The sequence below is a fragment of the Stegodyphus dumicola genome, chromosome 5 (genome assembly GCF_044657685.1).
Source record: "Stegodyphus dumicola isolate Sdum_Otavi_A_Nest chromosome 5, ASM4465768v1".
NCBI lineage: Eukaryota > Metazoa > Arthropoda > Arachnida > Araneae > Eresidae > Stegodyphus > Stegodyphus dumicola.
Genome location: NC_140772.1, coordinates 219327429 through 219351565, shown reverse-complemented (window position 1 = coordinate 219351565; position 24137 = coordinate 219327429). Strand labels below are relative to the sequence as shown.

Below are 24137 nucleotides of genomic sequence, written 5' to 3'. Positions count from 1 at the left end.
CGAAGGAAAGTCTAGTCACAATTCAGAATACAAAGATGCAATATTGAACGAGTGACAAAATTTAAAGTTGCCTACTTAATTCTTTCCGGCACGCAACCTTTTAAAGTCGAAATTTTAATTAAAAAAAAAAAAAAAAAAAAAAAAAAAAAAAAAACGTATGCAGTCTAATTAGGTTAGGCCTAGAGGATTACACAAGTAAAATTTTGTGAAGATAGCACGTTTTAATTTTGTGGGTGTGCCCAAAGTGCACACACTGATTGAATAGAGTTTCGAAAAGAGTGCTGAAACGAGCATTGTTGTCAATGAACTGACCGATGAGATGCAGAGAAACAAAGAATACAGACTCTCAGTTGTCGTAGATTATCGGTGAGCCCGTTCTGGACACACCTAGGGTTTGTCGTTTGATTTTAGGCCAGATTTCAAGGTAAAAATTTAGAACTAATATAGAATAAGGATATTAGCATATAGCCAAAAAGATAACATAGAAATTTCTTTTCAAACAATTCCTTTTATACCCTAATAAAAAAAAAAATCTGGAAGAATTTTTTTAAAAATGAGGGTCTTAAAAAAGTAAACATGGCTAAAATATATGGAGTGGTTTGTGTTGAGCTGCCATCTACTATAAATAAAGAAGGTTCAGAGTAACCTATAGTAATCTATAAATCCTTTTTCGTTCAATTTTTCTGTGCGTACAAAAGGAAATCTTTAGGTGTGTCCAGACCGGACACACTGTGCCGCAAAGGGTTAACACCAAGGGCATTTGTGATAATTCTAAGAGAAAAATTAACAAAAAATTTAACAATACGCAGACATAGTAATAATCGTTTGAATAAAAGACGAATATCTTTGGAATCCTTTCATAGCAGTTATCCTTAGAAATTTTTTCTCCTTCAATGTAATTTCGAGAATTATATAATCCAAACAACTAAAAGCAGATGCACACAACTTTTATGCAGTGTAGAGGAACTAGACTTGTGTGAACAAGCAACATATCTCCTTTATTTGCTCTAGCGGCAGTCGCTAGTTTTTAGTTTTCTGACGCTATATGACGTTTGGCCTTCAACTATTTTCTATTGGTCAAGGTCTGTCAAGGACACTGCACAGGCGTTTCGGCAACACAAAACAAAATTCCTTCTTATCCGGTAAGCGGAACGGAAAGGTCGATCTTTCCCTGCTGGCTTTTTATTCGTGTAAGTTACATAATTTAATTTTTAATATTCATTAAAATTATCTTTCGTTTTCTTCCTTATATTCATCATATAACTAGTTTTCAAATTACACATAAATACCAAAGTAATAAAGCAGACAAAAGTTCGACAGTCTTAAAATTTCGAGCATTCAGCCTCGTATAAGCAAATGTTCTATGTCTGATGATCTGAGAAGTGACACCCAGATGAAATAGATATTCTGAAATGCAGAGAAAATTTAACAAAATCAGCTCCATTCAGAGTTGAAATTTATTTATTATTAAACGCTAATTGACTAAAGTGTATTCTGAGAAACTAACTATGCCAAAGAATATTTGATTCCGTGCTATTGCAGTTCAGATACAGAATGTGAAATTTCTTATCTATAGTTTTTTAAGAACATTAGTTACTTATGTAAATTGAAATGCAGGTAAAATAGTGATTCTGTAATGAAAGTATATTTAATCTGGGAAGGATAAAAAACAAATAAATAAATAAAAATAAAATGAAATAAAGAAATTAATTTAAAAATAAAAATAAAAAGTAAATGAATTAAAAAGTAAAAATAAACATAAACATTTATTTAAAAATATAAAGTATTATTAAGATCATTCAGTTTTATTGGAAACATCTCCTTAATATCAATGAATAATTATCTGAAATAAGAATCAGCTTATTATTTGAAATGAGTACGTGCTTAGTGAAAACGCTGTTTTTTACATCCTTGTACAAAGTAAAGGAAGTACTATAATTACGAAAAATTTCGAGTATCATATTTCAACAGAAATATACATTTTGACCGCTTTCGAATGCATTTGAACGATATTTTTTGCGTGACATACGTACGTACGGACAGAAGAAAATATTTTTCCCCCAAAACATGTAAAATGGATTCAAAGGGGATTTTTTACGTGTGGAAATTGCCAAGTCTGTACGTATGGAGATCTAGTTGCACGCTTCCCGTTTTTGTTGTAATTGACCTCACCAAACGTATATATGTATACATCCTCTTACGCAGCTCGGTGAACTCTTTTTATATATATATTTATTTATTTATTTATTGAAATCTTGTTGGTAAATTGTGCATTGTTTTGCTTTAAGAGCGACTGATTTAAGTTGCTCTTATGTTCCAATTAAAGCTTTTATGCCTTTAATTAATCTGAATGCAATAGTTGTAGAATTATCAACAATTTAAACTATCAGCAGTTACCAGAATTACCAACAATGTGTAAGTGGCGCAAGGTCCAATGTGACGGCTATTTGTTTACATTTGAATCTCTTGGCAGTATAAGTGTATTAAGACAGTCGGTGCACCAACTTCAGTGTCTTTTTGCCCAGTGGGTCCGAAAGTTTAACTTTTTGCGCACTTGCCGTTTTGTCCTTCTGCCCACTGGCCGAATCGCTTGTTTCTTTCGTACAAACTCTAATTTTAATTGAAAAAAAAATAATAACTGTTTTTAACAATGTTCGATGTTTTAGGTTTGTTGTCTCCGCCCAATCGGGATAGTGGTTAGCGACTACGCCGATTGGGCGGTCTCGAAGTCTGCCGTCTCGAAGGGCTCGGATTCGGATCCCCGAGGAAGCATGAATGTTTTTGTTAATGGGGGGAGGCACTGTAAGTATGCGGCGAGACGAAAGTCCATTCAAGAGGTTAATGATAGGGAAGGAGGGGTGGTAGACCTTCGGACCCGTCACCTCGCGTTGCTCTCCTTCAAACCCGGGGGCGGAACTGAGCAATGTCGTATTGGCACCTGTATGGTGCTTCAAGGCAGAGCTTAATTTCTAAGATTAGAAGTGCCGGAGTCCTATGAAGAGTTAATTACTATCAAATTAATTAAAAGCTATTTAATTAATGTTTATAAATTGTTATTTAATCAATAACTATTATATAATTAATTATAATTTAATTGATAATTATTAGATAATTAATTATTATTTATTGGAATAATTAAAGATTGAAGTAATTAAATAATTAAAATTAAATAAAATGTAAAGAGATAAATTGAAATCTAATAAGCGATTTTTAATATAATTTTATTGTTAAAATAAAATTTTAGAGAGAAAATTTCTACTGAAATTGTTATTCAGTTACATAAAAGAAGTGTCCCAGCCTTCTTACTCAGGGCTCCGGTGCGTTCCGGCTAGCATTATGATTTATTACAGAAACTAAGAAGCACCGGAGCCGAGACCCGGTGGGCTCCGGCCCATTTTAAGCTCTGACCGTAGTGGAGGGGGAGTTCTTTTATCATCACAAAAAAATCAAATATACTTAAAGTATAGCTGATGAAAATTCCAGGGCAAAACAGAATGAGGGTATAAGTGGGTGGAAACAAAAAATGAGGGGAATCTTGGTGAGAGAGAACATTTTCTTTGACCGCGGATCTCTGCTGATATAATTATAGCCATGGAGCAGATGTGTGTAAGGAGTCCTGAATCTGACTCCTAAGGATGAAAGTAAATTTGCTGGTTACGCTTCCCCCCATTAGTGGATACTGTAGGAAGATGATGTATAGGACGTGCTTCAGCAGTTTATCTCAGTATTTCACTCTTACTGTACTCGCTGTCACTTAAGGCACATTTAAGAACACAAATTTTCCTTCCTGCGAGGATAACTAACTGTAAGCATCGATAACAATACACTAGATACGATGGCATGGCGAGAAATTTACGCGTTTCTAAACAAACTTCCCCAAATTTATTGCTTTTCTTAAAGGGAAAGGTTTTCGCATGTGAGTGAAGGGACTTTACTTGAGCGTCTCATGCTCTCATGAATTCGTTTTTCTAGGGAAATAGAGTATTACAAGGTCTGCATCTTGTTAAACTAAAACGTTAGGAATTCTAAATTTTTCCCTTTTAAATTGTGGTTCAGTTTTATAAAGAGAAGTGCCCGAGTTCATCTTATTTAGGGCTCCGGTGCGCTCCGGCTAAAATTGTAATTTATCTTAGAAATTGAGGAGTAGCGGCGCCGGGCTCCGGCGCAATTTAAGCACTGCTTCAAGGCTTTTGCCAAGGACAGGTGCAATCTTGTACTCCTTGGCACGATAAATATCGTGGGCAACAGGTTTTTCTGTAATTACGTTTTTAATGAAGATTTTTAAGTTTTTACATATTTTTCCTTACCGCGAAGTGAGAATTCAATTAATTGAATGAGAAATATATCTCTAATGATATTCAAAGAAATAAGTTTACATGAAGTGCAGCAAAAAGTGCATATAATTTATAATAGGTCGTACAAGGAAATCATGCGTTGTCCACGTCAGATTTTTTTTTTTCTTTGTACTTCTAACAAAATTTTATCGATACCCCTTTCGTCCAACAACAACAACAAAAAATATTGTATTCAAAATTCAAATTCTGTTTATTTGTATATAAGACATGCCTTTCCCTCAAAAAAATTCTACAACAATTTTCAAATAAAAAAAAATGTAAAATTTTAAGTAACAGAATGTAGGTGAATGTTTTCGTCTTGCAGAATTTGTGAGAATTTAAATTCCCCCCCTTCCTTCAGATTTTCTTTTAAATAACAGTACCTCCAGCTATGGCCGAAGGATAACATTAGGGATGCGTTGTTACCAATTTGTTTTCAGGCATATCAGCGATCAGTAAAGTGGATGCAGGCTTAAACTGAAATCACTGGATGACATATCAGCTATTATAATCAGAAACTATGGTATATAGTTATTGTTGTTACTAATCTCCTTGAGGTAGAAAGCCTACACCAATTAATTTAATTAAAATTTTATTCGATGTATTTTTGATCAGATAAAAGTGGTTTAAATCATGTAATTTTAACAATTTTGCATTATATAGACTCTTATTATTTTGCTAAAATATTTGTAATACGATTACGAGAAACTTACGAACGGGGATTTTTATTATGGAGAGCTCGCATAAAATTTTAATTTCGTGTACTTTTACCCAAATGTGGTACCACGAACCAAAATTATCGCAGCTTGAAAGAAGCCTTTTGTATTTGACTCATTTCCCAGACTAGAAACAGGGGTTTATGATGAGCAGTTCAAATGCAGTTTAGTTCTGTAATCTTTCTGAGATAATTGTGTATCAGACTGATGACTTTGTGGCTTCCTGTTTCAGACCTTTTTTATGAGAAAGGTTTTTTTTTTTCTGAGAATTGGAGTAAATAAAGTTACTCCAATCAATAAAAGGAAACATACTTTTATCAAAATCAACCATTAAACCTCCTACACTGATAACATAAGGTTCATTGACTTGTCAGAAATATTTTATTTCAGGAAATGATAACTTGACCGATTTTACAAAATCCGTAAAGAGAAAAAATCTGTTGCGACTATTTTCTTTCCTGTTTATTGGGAGAAAAACAACTTTTTATATAACTTGATCTGGGAATTCGAACTGCAGACTTCTTATTTTGACATCAGCTCTAATCATTTCTTATTCTACTTCCATTTATTTATTACCTTCCGCCACAGTTTAATTTCTAAAATTAGAAGTATCGGAGCCCCATGGAAGACTGTGAAGAACGAAAGAATAAATAAATAAATAAAATAGCCAACATTTAAAATAATTAAATTAAATTAAGAGAAACGTAAAGATAAATCTAATAAATTGTTAAATTAATTAAAAAAGAGTTAAAAAATATATCGGACCTTGTCTTAATTGGGGAATCGGCTGGAATTACAATTCCACTTAGATGCTAAGAAGCAGCTCCAGTCGATCTCTGTCTGAGTTTAAGCCCTGATTATACGTATAGTGTACTATTCCAAAGGATGACAGGTGCCACTCCTTTTTTTTTTCAGCACAACAAGGAAAAAATACAAAATGATTAAAGCTCCACTAAGGAGAATAGTGAGGATTCTAGAAACAGTATGAGTGTATGGAAAGAAATTTAACAGAAAAGTATAGCTTTGAAAATAAAGAGGGAAGAGTTCAAGATTTCCTAATCGCGATACCTTGTCGATATAATTCTGGTCGTCAAGCAGAAATTTTCCCTGAATACGATTCGGTAACAACGTGAGAATAAACCTAAGACTTCTCTGTACAAATGACAGCAGCGTTCATCATTACTGGTTACATCATTCAAAATGTCTGCAGGAGATCTGCAGTAGGAAGTCACTAGCGTGGAACGTCCAAGACCAGGGTACCATTTTTAGTACCTTTAGGAACACAAAATTTTCTTTTATTCATTCAATGCACATCTTCGAGAGCTTTTCTTTCCTTAAGAGGACTCATACACCTTAACACCCACAAGATCTCCTTATATGTTACTGTTGCAAGAATTGGGATAACTTACTTATTTTAAAAGCAATTACTTCCAACTTCTTACAGCTAACTACATAATATACCTGCTTTCTGAAATAGTAATCAGAAAGTTTGTGTTGCCACAAATACTTTTATATTTTAATTCGCTTTGTGACAAAATGTTTCGTCATGTTTCCACCTTGCGCGCACACTTTAAAACATTCTGTTTCATAACTTAATTCTGTATTTAATATATAGCTTTTATAACATTTGGAAACTACAGTGAACAAAAAATTCTAAGAATTTTATGTTAAATTTTTATTTTATTTGGAGTTGAGTTTATAAAATGTATTTTACCAAAAAAATCTGTAATGTTTTCGTGCATAAAATTTTTTAATATTAAAATATTCATCAGATTTTTGGTTCAGTTAGAAAATAGTGCGCATATAAAGAATTCCATGAAATTTCAAGTATGTACCATTAGCTATTTTTAAAATATCATGCGCGCAAGGTGAAAACGTGACGAAAAATTTTGTCACAAAGCGAATTATATTACAAAAATATTTGTGGCAACACAAACTTTCTGGTTACTAGTTCCCAAAGTAGCTACGTTATGTAGTCAGCTGTAAAATGTTGGAAGTAATTGCTTTTAAAATAAATAAAATATCCCAATTCTTGCAACAGTCACATATTCGAAGATCATAAGGGGTTTAAGGTGTATGAGCCCCCTTAAAAGGCTCAACTTCTGTGCAAAGCTTAAGTGCAAGAAAGATAAGCCTGCATTCAGAAGTTAGAATTGCTTCTTAAAGCAAGTTTACTATTAAAAGAAAATTTATCTGCTAAAATGGTAGTTCACTTACATAAAAGAGGTATTCTAATATATCTCGAAAACTGAGAAGTACCGGAGCCAGGCTCCGCCCCCGCAATTTAAGTTCTGCCTCCTGGCAACCTACATCCATAGGTACGGTAAGCAAGGCTTTCGATCCAAAAATTCGATATTATGTTTAGAGTAAATAAGCACGAATTAGGGTCCCCACAACACATTTTTAGTATTTTTACAGTCATGTTTGTTTTTGTATATGTGCGCGGCGATTTTTTCGTCCGCGATAACTGTTATTATCAAACTTTTGGGTAACATTGGACTATCAGAAAGGTATATTACCTGAAATTCATAACATTTTTTTAATAAAAAGCTATATTAAAACGTAATACAAAAATTTTCCATTTTAATGTTTAAGACTTTTATATCAATGAACAGCATATTAGATTTTGGTTAAAACTGATAAACCGGAAGTGATGCTTTACTTGAAGCTCTCAACTTATTTCTATGAAAAGCTATATTTCAATGCATATAGGGTGCCTCAGTCGCATGTTTCAGAACTTCTAGCACAGATAGGATATACCGCTGGGATTTGGAATCATATAGAGATGCAGGGTCGGAGATGCTTTCCTGACGCGCTCGTATACACAGAAACATCAGAAATTAAAAGATGCCAGCTAAGTTAATATTCGTTTTAATAAATAAATTTCCATAAACAAAAGTAATACGAGTCAAATATAGTGTTCCAAGTTTCATCCACTGACTTCAATGCACGCCTCACATCTACAGTTCATGGAATTCCGAATATTTTGGAATATTCCAGGAATATCTCGAATTTCCACGGCAGATACTGCGATTCGGGCAACCAGCTCCTCGGCGTTATCAGTGGGTTGTTATAAACCAATGTCTTCATATGCGCCCATTGAAAGAAATCAAGACATGATAGGTCTGGTGGCTGAGTAGGCCAACGCACCTGATCACCACGTCCGATCCATTGTTGGCCAAATCTAACGTCTAGGTGGGTATGAACGTTATGGCTGAAATGGGCAGGGGCCCCACTGTGTTGGAGCTACATTGTCTATCGTGTCCATGCAGAAATATGTTCGTCACCTAAAAGTTGTGGTATGACTTGCTGCAGAAAGACCAAGTAGTTACAACGGGTTAGAAGAAACGGAAACAAGTAAGGTCTGGTGAGGTAATCCCTTACAATGTCGATACAAACATTAAACGAAAACAGTCTTTGTGCTTGTCGTGTGGCATGAGGGTTCTCTGCCACCCAGGGATGGGCGTTATGTGCAATGAATGTTCCTTCCCTTCTGGAGGATGCCTAATCGGTGAACGACATATTAGCATTGAAACGATGATCTGTAGCACACCTTTAAAAAAAAAAAAAAAAACCATTGCGAAAAAGCAGTACCAGGTGCATAATCGCTCTGTGGAAATGCGTGTATAAGCTGCATATTATACGGATGCATTTCGCTTTCTATGAGAATCCTGCAGATGCTGGAATGGGAAAGCCCGACTACGCGCGCTACACTAAGCGTACTCAAACTTGGGAGTCCCCTGTACCTGATGTAGCACATTCTCTTCGATGTCCAGAATCCGTGCTGATCGTGCCCGATTCATGGCAGCTCTTTGAAAGGAGCCTGTTTCAGCTAACCCCCCCAGTGTAGCCTTGCGAAGAAATTACTAGGTTGGCTGCACTAAGCATCGTAGATGTACGACACCCTAGATGTACTGGCTGTACTAGACAGCCTAGAAATTACTAGTCTGGCTGGCTGTACACCTCATAGGATATCGTTCCGTGTACAAGCTGTGAGCTGCTGCCCGACTACAGTCTACAGCCTCATATGCCAAATGCAGCATATCGGCTAAATCCCCATTCGTATAATTATTCATCCTACTAACTCTGTGTTCTTGTGCGAAATGACGATTCCCTGCAAGAACTCTCGGAACTTTCTGGAAACGCCATCTACCGCATCAGAAAAGCATTTCAGATTCTGCATTGCTATATAATTCCGAGTCATTGGCGGCATCCTGCCCCACCTAGATGTTATGAAATGTAGTACTGAGACACCTTGTATATAGATATATTCTCAGCCGAGGCAAAGAGGTAAATTCGCACCTTTGTATAAACTATATCTGTATACTTTTGAAGTCATCAAAAGTTATTATATTAAATCATGATACTTTAATGCTAACATCTTTAATTACAACTTTATATATTCAGAAAAGTGATGCAAATTATGATATATAGCTTTTAGATAAAATAGGAAAAAATATCTTTTTGATAAATAGCAAAAAATACTGTAGTGCAGTTAATGCAGAAGGTATTACATTAATGTGGACAGGTGCTGTTTTTTAATTAGTTTTCTTGCCCTTAACAAAATATTTCACAATCTACATGATTTCTTATTTCCTGTTCCATGAAGCGAATAGCTATGTTTGAAAGTTTTTCATAATCAAATGAAGACATTACATAATTTTTTAATATTTGAGTTTGTTGAAGCGTAGGTTAACTTGGCGCCATTACCGTTATCAGCAGTAAGGGGGACGGGTAGAAATGCTTCCGACCCCTTTCCCTACCATCAGCCTCTCAAAAGGTTTTTCGATTCGTCGTATATTTCGAGCTCCTGCATACCTCACATACTCTATACGTTTACACGCCATGCCTTCTCCGGGATTCGAACTCGGAGCCTTCGGTACGGCTGATAGCGCACCGAAGGCTCCGAGTCGGGTCGGAGGGCTTCCCACTTCTCTTCCCCTACGAGAGGACTTTCGGCTCGTATATTTTAAATTCCCCATCCCGCATAGACACTATACATTTACACACATCCATGCCTTTTCCGGGATTCGAACTCGGAGCCTTCAGTACGGCAGTTAGCGTCACTAACCACCTTCCCATCTGTTCAATTGAAGAATAACTGCAAACTTAAAGAACACTCAGACCGATGGGAAGAACATATTAGTATGCTTAGATGTGCTAGTAACCATGTCTAAGGGACCGAATAGGCTACTGGAGTACTATGTAAGCTACCAATAGTTAATGTGGATATTTTTTACAGTTTGCTTCGTGTGTAACATAAATACGTGCTAGTTTCCCTGAGAAAATCCTTCCCAAAAAAGCAGGTTGCGCTTTATATGATTTGTTATGCTAGGATAGTAATTTAGTCGCGGTTTCAACTTCTGAAAGTAATTTCATGAATTTTAGGCGACTTGTAAATACTAAACATTTCTTGGTTATCAAACAAATTCTTGAACTTCAACGTTTTTCTTTTTAGTACCGTTTGTTTAATATTTTAATAGCTCTAATAATTTATTGTATTAATTACATTGATTGATAATACAATAACATTTCATTAGAATTTGCACAAAAAATATATTTTAAATATTATTAGTCCAAAACTGAAAGCAGAACTTATGCAGATTCTAGATGATTCTAGAACCTTAAATCATAATATTAGAGAAGGTAAACGACTTTCTTGTGGAAAGTTAAGCATTTTTGTTCAAAAATTAAAAACATCGTTGTTGTCAATCAACAACTAACCTCTAACAAAATGCTTGATCTTAATCAGCTTCAGTCCTTGGACCGCTGAAGGTTCGTTTATTTTCAGCGGCATTCCTATGCCAGAAAACGAGGATAAACCAGTATGAGAGTTCCGTTTGTTTAAAAAAGCGTTAAAAGAGTTTCGTATCAAAGAATTAAGTCCTTGGACCTCTAAAGGTGACGATGAAGTTTCGCTTGGTTCTAGCAGTATTCGTATGTCCTGAGTTGAGGAAAAAACAGTAAATGAATTCCGTTCGTTCAAAAGAAGTTTAAAAGAATTTCGTATTAAGCGAAATTTTTGTTAGATTTCTGCAGTACAGAAAAAATCTGATGTGTACACCACATGACTTTGTTGTACGGAATATTAAATTATATACGCATTTCTTCCTGCATTTCTTTTAAACTTATTTCCTCAAATTTCATTAGAGATAGATTTTTATTGAATTAATTCCGTTCTCACTTTGCGGTAAGGCAGAAATAAACAAAACCTCATACCTTCATTAAAAATAAAAAAATGTAGAAAAATGTAAAATACTAAATACAGTTAAAACAGTTAAAAAACAATTTTTACAATTAAAATTAGAATTTCTGCGCAAAAACACGCAATTCAGCCAGATGGCGGGAAAGCTGATTTTTCGGTGTACAAAACTAAAAGTTTCCTTTTGATCCCACTCGGTAAAAAAGGTGCAGAAAGACTTTATTCACTATTCTGCTAAGTTTCAAATCTAAACAAATATGGATGCTATGGTAAGAAAAATTAGGCTTAGCCGCACTTAAACAACTTTTAGATTGTTGGTAAATCTACAACTATTGCATGCAGATTAACTAAAGCCATAAAAGTTTAACCAGGAGATAAGAACAATATAAATGAATCATTTCAAAAGAGAAAAAGTGCGCAATTTACCAACATATAAGAATAAAACCTGATCTCATTCAGCCGAGTAACAGAGAGTAACATATACATTTATATACTTTTGGTATGGCCGATTGCAACCAAAAAGGAAAGTGCACAACTACAGGTTACAACAGACTTTATATACGACATTTCAACGTTCTGAGGCTACTCGTTTTTGAGTTATGCGAGATACATAACGTACGTTCAGAAGCCACGAAAAAATCTCTTCTGAATCCATTTTAAATCAGTTTTATAATTTGTTTGGTTAAAAAGAGTTTTTTATTCTATTATTACGTACAGATGTCATGCCAAAACATTGTTAAATTGCATTCGATAGTGGATATTTTCGTTGAAATATGATACCCGGAATTTTTCGTGATTTCAGTACTTCCTTTACTTCGTACAAGGAAGTAACAAGATAGCTTTCCTAAGCGATATAAAATTTTACTATCGACTAGCTGTCAATACCGATAAATAGCAAAGATGCTGAACAAAACTTTTTTAAACGTGAAAGCTTTATTTAATTTATTGAGAACGTGCGCTGATACTTTGAAGCAAAAAAAAAAAATCTGCATGTTTAAAATCCTGGTAGTGACGAATTACCGTCCACCACCTTTCAGTTCGGGCGCCACTTATAGAGTCATTAGTTTATTTTGAAACAGGATATATAAAAACTGTGAAGTACCCTCGCCGGAACTCGAAACCAGAGCCTCTCGAATAATTCGAGCGCCACTCAGGTCATTAGGTTATTTTGAAGCAGGAAATGGGAAAAATGCGCGGTGCCCTCGCCGGAACTCGAACCCTGGCCCTCTGGGATACCCGTCGAGGATACATCCAGTTACACCAGGAAGGCATGCGGGAAGGAGGGAAAAAATGCTTTATAAAAATATTCCTCCCTTATGTTTTTATGGTGAGATGCTTTGCACGCCTGGTCAGTGTTTGGAGATCCCGTGTTCGATTCTAGATGATTTGAGTTTGTTTTGAATGATATCTCGCTCTCAACTCTGATGTTCTCCAGAGCCTTATAAATTGGGAATCTCGCAAATTCATTTGAATCTTAGTTTCCATTGGGGACGTTTTCGGCCATCGGTAGGCGCCGAGCACTGCCAGAAGCTGATATTCAGAAGGAGTAAGGGTGTGTGTGTGTGATTATGGCAAAGCCTCGAGGGCTATCTGCCTAAGGGGAGGGATACCTTCGTGGAGGACTTTCTAAGGGAAACGGCTCGTATACACGTTACACATGGGGAAAACCACGAAAACGCCCAAGCTAGCCCGTTCGCGGGATTCGAACTTCGAACTACCAGTGTTCAGAGACTTTACCGCTCCGCCTCTGATGAGTGAAGGAGTAAGGGAATTGCAAAGGTAGAAATAAGAACACACTTTAAAAATTTGTCTCTTGAAATTAAACTTTAAGAATTCATTTGACTATATTATTATAGTCATGTATTTTTCCAAGAATTATGCGAAATTCTGTCAATAGGTCTTTCATAAAGGTTTCTCCACACCGCAAGTAGCGGCATTTTCCTATTAAAAAAAAAATTGGATTGGATCTTTCAAATTATCCGTCTAATATTATAGACCTGGAATTCGTATTTGCAATGATATTCACTGAGCCCATATAACATACTCTTTCAATATACATACCAGTGCGCATGTTAAGGCAGGAATCTATGCATACTTAGAAAGCTCATGACTACAAATAGTTGAAAACATTTTAGTCGTTACCTTTCTGTTTTCGTATTATGTGGTGCGTTTTAATTAGTAATTTGATGCAGGGCAAGTATAATGAAAACCTAAAAATTTTTATGCGTTTCCAGTTATTACCTGCAGATTATATTCAAAATACATCTTATACGAGGGTTGGAACTTTAATAGTGGCAACTATTTATTTACAAGGAATACAAAAGTGATTCATGTCACCATGTTTTACAGTCCTTCAATATAGTCGCCAGCATTGTGTACAACCCGTTTCCAACGATGTGGAAGTCACAGAATACCTGTAGCAGCGCCTGTTTTGCTGATAGTTTGAATGGACCGGTCTACTGCCGCAAGAATCTCAGGAACAGTTTGGAAGCGAGTGCCACGAAGTGGTTCCTTCATCTTAGGAATTAAGTCATAGTCACAAGGGCATAGATCTGGGGAGTATGGTGGATGGTAAAGCACTTCCCAGCCCCATCACTTGAACAAATCAGTCGCAGCTTGCGCTGCATGCGGCCGAGCATTGTCATGCAAAATGAGAGGAGACCTCTGCAGAAAGTGGAAAGTGTCGCCGTTTTTTTCTCAAAGCTGGTCGGAGATTGTGCTCCAAAAATGAGCAGTAGTACTGCGCAGTGACGGTCTGCTGTGGGGGAACGGTATGCGTTAGGATGACACCATCACTGTCGTACACGAGAATCACCATAACTTTCACATTGCTGGGGTTCTGACGAAATTTCGAACGTCGTGGTGACCCGTGATGACGCAATTCGTTTGATTAGCGTTTTAGTTCTGGCTGGTACGATCGGGCCCAAGTCTCATCCAACGTAATGATACGGCGTAAAAAAGCATCTCCTTCGCGCTCATAGCGCTCCAGGTGGATTCGGGCAGCATCGTATCGTAGCCATTTCTGCATTTCCGTCAATTGATGTGGAACCCATCGTGAAGCAGTTTTTCTCATGGACAGGCGTTCGTTCAAGAATGTGCAGCACAGTCGTATGCGCTAATCCTGTTTGTCCGACCAGCTGACGAATCGTTTGGCGGCGATCACTGTCCATTAAAGCGGCAACAGCTTGCATGCCTGCATCGCTGACATTAGGACGACCTGGCCGCAGCATGTCTGCCACGTTTGGGCGTCCTTCATTGAATGCTTTCACCCATCTTGCTACGATTTTGTAAGGCAATGCAGATTCTCCGCAAGCCTCTTGAAGCCCTTGATGACACTGTCGTGCTGTACGACCTCTGGCACTTTCAATTTTTATCCAACAACATTGTTCTTGTTTTGAAAACATCATGACAACACATACTTTAGACCGCGAGCTAATACAAGGATTCGTTCTTCGCGTCACTCCGCATGCACGTGACGTAGGCAGGACGAGTCTTTTTGCTGAGAGGTAAGGTAGGTATGTAATTTACGTGTGGTATACGCGATATTCTTTGGTTTTGTTGCGTAGCGTTTTTTCAGCTGTGTTGCCACTATCAAAGTTCCAACCCTCGTATATCACTGCTGTAAGTATAACAAATTCATTGAGCAAAATAAACTGGAAACGAGGCAGAGACAAGAAAAGCTGGGAAACAATGATTTAAAACATAATTTAATATTTGGATGTTACTGCATTTAAAACGGGTTGTAATTAGTTAAATATCATCGTATTAATCATAGGTATTATATTTGGGCTGCTCTTGGGTCTGAAATATCTTTTATTTTCAGGTTTGATTAATTTTGCACAATATTTTTTTAATTTTTATTTGGGAGTAACGTTTAATTTTAAATCTAAAAATAAAGACAGGAAGCAAACATTTCATTGTTATTTTATGACATTTATAACAGAAAATGGCTGTAAAAAGAACTTGTAGAGTCATTAGGTTATTTCGAAGCAGGACAGATGGAAAATGAGCAACGCCTTCGCCGGGACTCGAACTACGAACTTCTCGAATACGCGCCTAGCGGGCTGACCACTACACCACGAAGGCATGCTAAAAAGGCGGGAGAAATACCTTATATACTCCCCCTTTTAGTGGGCAACTGGGGATGAGGGGACCCAGTAGTCAAATCTTGGTGGGGGAGAATCATCATCCACCACCCTTTTTAGCTTGCACCGAGTTACTAGAAATTTATTTTGAGTATCTTTTTTTATTTATTATTATTTTTTTAAATTGATATCATAAACACCTCTATTGATTTAATTGTTATAATACTTTGCGTATTGTTATTGAATTCCTGCGTCAAGTATATTTTAAAATTATTATCAAATCTGTCATTTTACATATAGTGTAACTGTTTCATTGAATCATTTCATGTAACGCATTATTTGCTGTAATGTTTGTAAGGTATGTGTAGAGTAAGTGAGGCACTGTTTTAAAACAACTAATGTAATCACCTAACGCAATGTATTATCGTATTTTGGTTCACTCATATATCACCTATTTACATCATTCTTAAATAACTATTTATGTATTATAAAACGCTCTGCATTATTACATTTATTATGTCAAACAACATAAATTTAATGTATCACATTTCACATTGAGTCGTATTTAACTTATAGTATTATTCGTACTTTGTCATAGCTCTATCTCATAATATTAAGGCATTATACTATGGAATACCATTAAATTATGTATTCATGTATTTTATTACTAAATGAACTATATTATTATACTATAATGTTATACAATGACGTTTTGCTTATTGTCATATGTAGAATCTTATGCAAGATGTCCTGCTTATTGTCATATGTAGCATCTTATGCAAGATGTCCTGTAATCATTTTTGTACTTTTCTGTGACATTCCTGATTAAGAGCAATTAATGGCACTTGGTCTTTCAGTCATTGCCTTGTGGCGGCTGCTTGTTGTTTTTTCCACTGATAAGGCATCATTTCGTTCGGTGTTACCTTAATTCGGAAGCCTAGTCAGTGGTGCATAACCTTAAACCTTTTTAGTTCGGGCGCTACTGTAGAGACATTAGGAAGTTTTTGAAAGAAGGAGATGTGAAAAATGAGCAGTGCCCTCGCTGAACCACGGACCTCTTGAATACTCGCCGAATCTGCTGACCACTACACCACGAAGACATGCTAAGAAGGCGCGAGAAATACCTTATAAACTAACACACTTTTTCTTGGAAAATTCTTCCCCAGTAGTATAGAGTCTGTGGGTTCTGTTTGGATGCACACAACGTGGACTCTACGTGGAAGACGAAGTAACGAATGCTCGCTATGTCTTTGTAAAATATATACTGCAGAAGAAGTTTTTAAATAACCTTTTTATTTAAAATAAATTAAACAGAAGCACGGACTTGGTGCACACAATTCACCGCCACTTGTGGCTGACTAAATTGACAGAAAAGAAAAAAAAAATGTGAAATGCCCATTAAACTAAGATGGCTAACGACTGGCTCTTTAGCTTAACTAACCGCTAAATCGGCTGCACATAACAAAGCCTAGCCTAGAAGTGTCAGAATAAACTGAAATGCATATAACGCCAACTAGAGAGCTAATGGCAAACTAGGAATGGATGCATAAACTAATGGCAGCATAAACTCGAAACTATATCCGCTACCACTCTTTTCTAACTCTTCAAACGCAGCTTAAACAATGCTTCTGAAACACATGTAGATTAGCATACTACGTCACTAAAAATTTACATTAAGGCAGGAAACTGAAACCAGGAGGGAAAGGAAAGGGAAACTAAAAATAATTGGTTAGAATAAAATAAAGTCCTTTCAATACTGCTTTCCTAAGAATTATTTTCCCGTTCTGTAACCTTAGAAAACAAAACATAATATGGCACTAATAATTCGTTTTAGATTCAGGATGATGTGAGTTTTTCCTACTCGTGCATAATAGGCATTTTCCGATCTTCCTTTGGGCAAGAGAGGTCATTTTGAGCAATTGAAGGGTAGACTAGATTATCAGACTTAAGAATCGTTATCATTAATCGCAGAGTAGACGTTTGAAAAAACTGATCGCACTTGAAATCACAGAACTGGTTAAAATTACGTAACCAGTTCTTATTATCGGATAAACTACAACCTTTAAGCAAAAAACTGCGTTTATACACACTTGAATCAGCTTCGATAAAGATTATAATTTATAATTTATTAATCCTTAATCTGAATTGAGAATATTGAGGACAAAAACACATATTAGAAAAATCCGATCCCTTTGATTTACTTTGAAACGATTGTTTGGTTTAATTAAGGTAAGGTACACGAAGACTATCCGATATGACAGCGATGCCTTTGTGGAGAACTTTCGATGAAAAATGCTCATATCCACGTTACATATGGAGAAAGTCACGAAGCTCATGTAGCCTGCCCAGGGCTTCGAATATTTTAAGCAAGAATATTTTTTTTTTTTTAAATTTTTTTTTTATTATTATTAAAGACGAAGAGACATGCATCATGAAAAAGTCTTTATCTGAAAAAAAAAAAAAAAAAAAAAAAAAAAAAAAATGCTTGTCCTTGTGTTCTTGTGTCCTAAACAATTTCCTGTATTGGAAGCTTATATGTAAATTAGGTGAATTTTCTGAAAATAGAGTAGTTTTTCATACTGCATGGGGGGGGGTTTGCAGCACTTTCCAATAATGTTATGTGTAAGTATTATATTATTAGCATTAGTATTTTAAATCATGTACTCAAATGCTCCTTTTGAATAGTAGCTCAGACTTTTGCATGCTAATTCAGTCAGCAAAAAATTCTGTTATTATTGTTGGATGAGTAGAAATCCCCTTTAAATAACTAAACTCGATGAACAGGAATATTTTAAAGTGGAGAAAGAAAAGACAGCTCTTACAAGTAAGATCCCAAGGACAGAAACAGGGATTGCCCTTAGTTTAAATCTTCTTAACACTTGAGGATCAACAAAATCACATGTAAATTAAGTCTAAAACAGTAATTATGAGCGAAATGCTGAAAAGCAAAACATTCGTACGACTTTAAAATAGCCAACCACAGGCTAATAACGCAGATTCATATGCATCGCACTGCTCTAGGGCTTCTGGGAAGCTTTGAGAAAAATCTTTCCTTTGGTTTTGAAAATATGAAAGCTGGAAACTTCCAGAATGTCGCCAAAGTTCGGTAGAAAGATTTCTGCCCATATTTCCGGCTCTACTTGAGCTTTCCTTGCAGTTCAACGGCGGTTCTCTCAGAATTAAAAGATCTACAGCATAAACACTTACAAACAGAATAAATGGCGGCAAACTCAAAATTCAATAACATACAAACTAAAAGAGCATAAAATTATCATACAAAATTCATCAATAAAATAATGCAACGTTAAAATAATGCATAAAAACAAAACTGTAGAGAAATAAATACATCTATTTGCGAGACTTTACAACATAATTCGATCGCTAATTCGAGAATATAATTTCCTATTGTTAGTCCTCCTAAATCTTCGATGAAAATCATCAGTTCTGTTTGAATTACGTCCATCGTAACATAATATCAGGATTCTTAACTCAAGGGTTGAGATGCGTGTTAATTTAAAAAATACAATATAATAAATTATTTTAAAATTTGCTTATGCAAAATGGGGGGGTTCATCATTTAATTGTTTTTAATTTATTACCATTTTATCAGCATAATTCAAAAATGAAAAGAAAAATTTTATCTGTGAAAAGTCTGAACATGACGCTTCACGGATGATGCATATTATCTACGCGAGTTTTTCTCACCTTAGATGAGGCTACTTTCTAGTAAACATTAACTGCATAATAATTAACCGTAATTGAAATCGTTCAAGTGTCGAAAAGGCACCTGATATGCCAATTTGACCACACACCATAGCCTAGCATAGATTAAATTTACTCCTTGAAAATACTCAAAAGATTTGCATTAAGCCTATAGATAAAAAAATATTATATTCAAGGCCTGCTTAATGAAACATTTATGAATATCTCATTTAATTTAATCAATATCTCACTAAAAGTTGAAAATAGAGTGAATGTACGGTTTCTTTGCTAGCATGCACAATTGAAGCGCCCTGAGAGAATGTTTGAAGCATTGAACTTAAGTTAGTGCTGGAGGGTGATGATACTGCTAAATAAGGCAGTCGTAAACTTGTCTCTTTTCTGGTGTAACTCAGGAATAGCTAGCTGTTATGCAAATGCAAATGTCCAAGAGATGGCAATGGGACGTCGACCTGTGTTGAAGTTCTAGAAGACTATTTTTCCGAGAGATATCAAGTTTTCATACAATTTGGAAACGACAGTATCCTGTATCTGACGTGCAGTCTTTGCTCCTATGCTTTGCACGTATCGTATTATGGCGTGTATTTCTAGTTTATAAAAGATAAAAATTCAAAGCACGGTTTCTACTGAATAAGTACAGCTTTTGTGTTATCATAATGCTGGAAGCTCCAAGTGGAACGCATGTACAACAACCTAACCTTCGTCAAAGATGTCAAAAGGAGTGATTGTGTAGAAATCTATAAGGTATTTTATGTTACTTAACCCCATTTTCTTATGATTTGGAATTGTACCGTCAATTCTTCATTTCGTTAGCTCTCATCAGGATGTAAATGAGATACTTGCAATTGTTATATTGAAGACCGAGTTTTTGAAAGTTTAGAGGAAGAGCTTTTGGCAGCGACGCTTACCTTAGTAATATTCTCTTGAACAGCTTATAAAGTATTTCTCCCGCTTTCCAGCGTGCCACGCTGGGCTGGTGTTCCAGAGGTCCGTGGTTCGATTCCCGGCGAAGGCGGTTGCTAATTTTTCATGTCTCTGGCTTCCAAAAAAAATCCTAATGTCTCTGCAAGCTTTGCGAGTTAGTTATTCATCGCTAGGCATTTTGCTACCCGGAGTCAATCATGCACTTATTCTAGTAAATCTGAGACAAGGCTAATTTGCATCGTGGTCCCCATCACCTAATTACTTTAAATTTGAAGTTAACATTTCTATTAACTGACATCCCACAAGCTGCGTGGATTTAAATTGCAAGTGAAATTTAACTCAATCAATCTGTTCAGTTTAAAGTTAAAAAATAATCTGAAAGCTTTCTGATTTTATATTACGCCCAAAGGGGGCTTTTTTTTTTAACGTTTTGTGTATAACCGCTTTTATTAAATATCTTGCTCTTCGCGCTTAAATTACATAAAATTCAACTCAACAGCAATATCGCAAAATATTTAAAAACAGCATATCTTTAGAATTTCCTATGCACAGTCCTGCGCACTGGAGATAAAATGTTTTTTTCTGTACAGTGTTGTTATTGATGGCTTTGAAATCGTCGAGTTGTTAATAAAAAATGCTTTAAAGTTTTATAAAATTTGAAATAACTAATAAAACAAAAAAAATTTCAAAATTTGGGCTTTCAAGTGCACATGTTTGCTTGGAGGACTACGTTATTCAAAACTGGATGGCTCTAGGTGCCGTTGTTTTTCCATAATGTGAGAAACATTCATGTATTCATGTAGATTTTTCATTATTTGGTTTCTTTAAATGAAATACATGGCGATAATACTTTGGCAACAGTTTGAATAGTCAACCAACACAGAAAGTGAAACAACGTAAAGTGCGGCTTTGAGACTAAAAGCTCTTTGGGTCTAACGCGCCTTTGGGCTAAAAATGTTTAAAACTTCTTTCGAATCAGCTGTTATTTCATAGTTGGACGGTAACCCGGTTGACTGTCTTAGTAGGAATATAAAAAGCAAGTTAATTATGGAGTTAAATGTTACATTTAGTGTGGAAGGAGTGATTTAGAAGTGAAACGCCAAGCGTTATTTTATGCAACGCCCATTAGGTCGTTTATTACGTACGCGGCCTGGTAAATGTTATCATTCTAAGAGACTTGAGATTTTTAATTTAACTTCCATGCAGAAGGATCAGTAAATATTTTTCAGAACTTTGCTTTCGATTTGATAAGTTCTTTAATTTGCAAATTATAATTATAGTTGCTTAAAATAGTAAACGTATTTTTCAATAGTTTGTCTGTATTTTATTTTTAGTAATGCGTCTAATTGGTATAATTTGTGATAGGTTTAACTTAAATAATTTACAGTATATCTAACTGATATTTTTATGAATATTTGCTCCGTTGCTGTAATTTATAAAAGTTATAAAATCTAACGCCACATATTGCGAACTTCAGTGAAGGAGAAGAGTTTTATTTTAGCTGCGTAATGTTTGAATTTCTCACTTTTTTTGTATCACTAAATCTAACATTAAGATGCTTAAATCGAGAAATTATGTACAATGGTTTTAATGGTAGGTTTTTTTGTAATTTCTGTACGAAATTCATGCTTCTTTACGAAAAATCCTCCTTCTCCCCACCCTCCAAAAAAAAAACTTGTATAAAATACTGCCTTAGACTAAAAGAATTTTTATGTGTGTGTGTATGGCAAAGCCTCGAGGGCTATCTGCCTAAGAGGAGGGATGCCTTCGTGGAGGACTTTCTAAGGGAAACTGGCTCGTATACACGTTACGCATGGGGAAAACCACGAAAACGCCCATGCAGCCAACCTGTTCGCGGTATTCGAACCTCGGACCGAACTACCAGTGTGCAATGACTTTACCGCTCAGCCGCTAGTGGGCAAGAATTTTTACGAACTGTCTTATTAGTCTAAAATGGACTTTAGCCCACAGGTGTTATTAGTTTCAAAACGGTATTTTGCGTTGAATCACTTTAAATGTCTGAATCACTTTTCAGATTGTCGCCACCAGATATTATTGTCCTGTATTATATTAAAGAAACTAAATAATGAAGAATTTGCTGGAATGTATGCATGCCTCTCGCATTGTGAGTAAGCAACGGTACATAGAGTCATCAAATTCTGAATAACATAGTCCTCCACTCGAACATGAGCACGTGGAAGCCCGACATTGGAATTTGTTTTATTGTCTGTTTTATATTTCATAAAACGTTAATGAATTTGCTGGAATGTATGCATGCCTCTCGCATTGTGAGAAAGCAACGATACATAGAATCATCAAATTCTGAATAACATAGTCCTCCACTCGAACATGAGCACGTGGAAGCCCGACATTGGAATTTGTTTTATTGTCTGTTTTATATTTCATAAAACGTTAATGAATTTTTTATTAAAAAACTGAACCATTTCAAAGCGCGCAGTGGCAGCACAGTATTGAATAAAACATTTTTATCTCGAGCGCGCGAAACTGTCTATCGGAAATTTCTAAAGATATGTTTTTATCACAGTGTGGCGTTAGCCGAAATGCTCTCGAAACGCATATGCGTCTGTGAATTAAAATAAAAGGCCGTTTGGGCCTAATATAAAATCTGAAGGCTTTCCGATTTTTTTATTATGATTTTATTCATATTTTTTGGCTTTAATTTTAATATTTTTGCTGCTGCAAATATAAGAAAGATTATTATTAACCGATAATTAAAAATGGAAGTAGCTCAAAGTTTGTAATTTCTTTTACTACTGCTGCTGTTTTAAATTAAATATGTGTTCTTTTAAAAGGAAAAAAAATCATGTAATAATATAAATAACATTTATTTTAATCACTTTCAAACATTATTTAAATTGGTACTATTCTGTTTTGAGAGCCGTAAAAAAATTGCAGCGAAAATGTACGCGCAAAAGCGCCAAATCTAGCAAACGCGCCCATTTAACAGGCGCCAAATCTAGCGTACGCGCTGATTTCAAATTGCGTAAGTTTATATAGGTCTATATTTCTTAAGACGCCATTGAAATACTAGTTTAATTTTTAAATACTTTTTTGATTTAAAATCCTCTTTTGATATCCTATGGATTTAACAATTGCCCATGACGAAAAGTCGGCAATAGAATTTTGGGTAAAGTGCAGAATCATCCACTGCTTTACGCGTTTTAAGAACTGCACATACTCGGTATCCATGTGCACATCGACCTATTTTCACTTAAAAAGAAAAAGGTCCTAGAATTGCACAAAAATGGCACTGCGCACACCCTTGACATTATCTATGTACACACCGACCTATTTTCACTTAAACCGATAATTAAAATTAAATAGGTGTTCTTTTAAAAGTAATAGAAAATTGACAAAAATCCAATTGTTTTTACCCTTGTAACAAGCGGCAAACAAATAAGTGAGCGATTCTGCACTTTACCGAGAATATTTTCAAAGAAAAGGCATCATTCATTATAGAAAATTACGTTTGAACAACCAACCAGATGAAATTTTGCTTTAACGATAAGTCGGTAGCGAAATAGCGATGCAGGCATCCATTCAGTTATGTTTAGCAATTTTTACATAAATTATAATAATAATCTGAAATAGTTATTTACTCTTATGCTTCCATTCAGTCATGTTTAGCCTTTTTCATATAAATTATAATAATAAAAATGTATTATATGAAATTAACCTTTCATCTAAATTAAAACATCCATCTTAGATAGTTATTTACTATTATACTTCCTTTCTTGCTGCAATTATTAGGGTTACCGCAATTATTTTTGGCAGCATTGGCATCGACAATAGTTTGGCGATTTTTTACGGCTCTCAAAACCGAATAGTACCTTTAAATTAAATCTAGCTCCTTCATTTCTAAAAAATAAACTCTGTTTTGGCTTAAGCGCAGTTATTTAGTAATAGGTGTTTATAAAATTTCTAAAAAGACTTATTATTAAGATTTTTATTTAAACTTAAGAAAAGTTTTAAAAGGGAGAAAATGTTTCTGTAGCTTATAATTATCGATGCCAGAAATCTGCATCGAGATTCTGATACCTACTTGTATAAAATAAAATAAAATTAACCGATAATTAAAAATGGAAATGGCTCAAAGTTTGTAATTTCTTTTACTACTACTACTGATTTAAATTAA

General features: G+C 35.3%; 1 protein-coding gene and 1 long non-coding RNA gene across 3 annotated transcripts in view; one reads left to right on the top strand and one right to left on the bottom strand.

The window, feature by feature from the left end:
* The window catches only part of LOC118184672 (phosphoserine phosphatase-like), a 75261-nt gene that overhangs the window by 9474 nt on the left and 41650 nt on the right, over nucleotides 1–24137 (top strand). Inside the window, exon 1 of one of the 2 annotated variants that reach the window (XM_035354378.2) lies at nucleotides 1035–1190. The exons of the other annotated variant lie outside the window; for it this stretch is intronic. The gene's annotated coding sequence lies outside the window, so the exon portion shown is untranslated. Of the gene's footprint in view, nucleotides 1–1034; nucleotides 1191–24137 lie in introns of those variants that run through there. 2 annotated transcript variants of the gene reach the window in all.
* The window catches only part of LOC146997412 (uncharacterized), a 47307-nt gene that overhangs the window by 22299 nt on the left and 871 nt on the right, over nucleotides 1–24137 (bottom strand). The gene's annotated exons all lie outside the window — the stretch shown is intronic.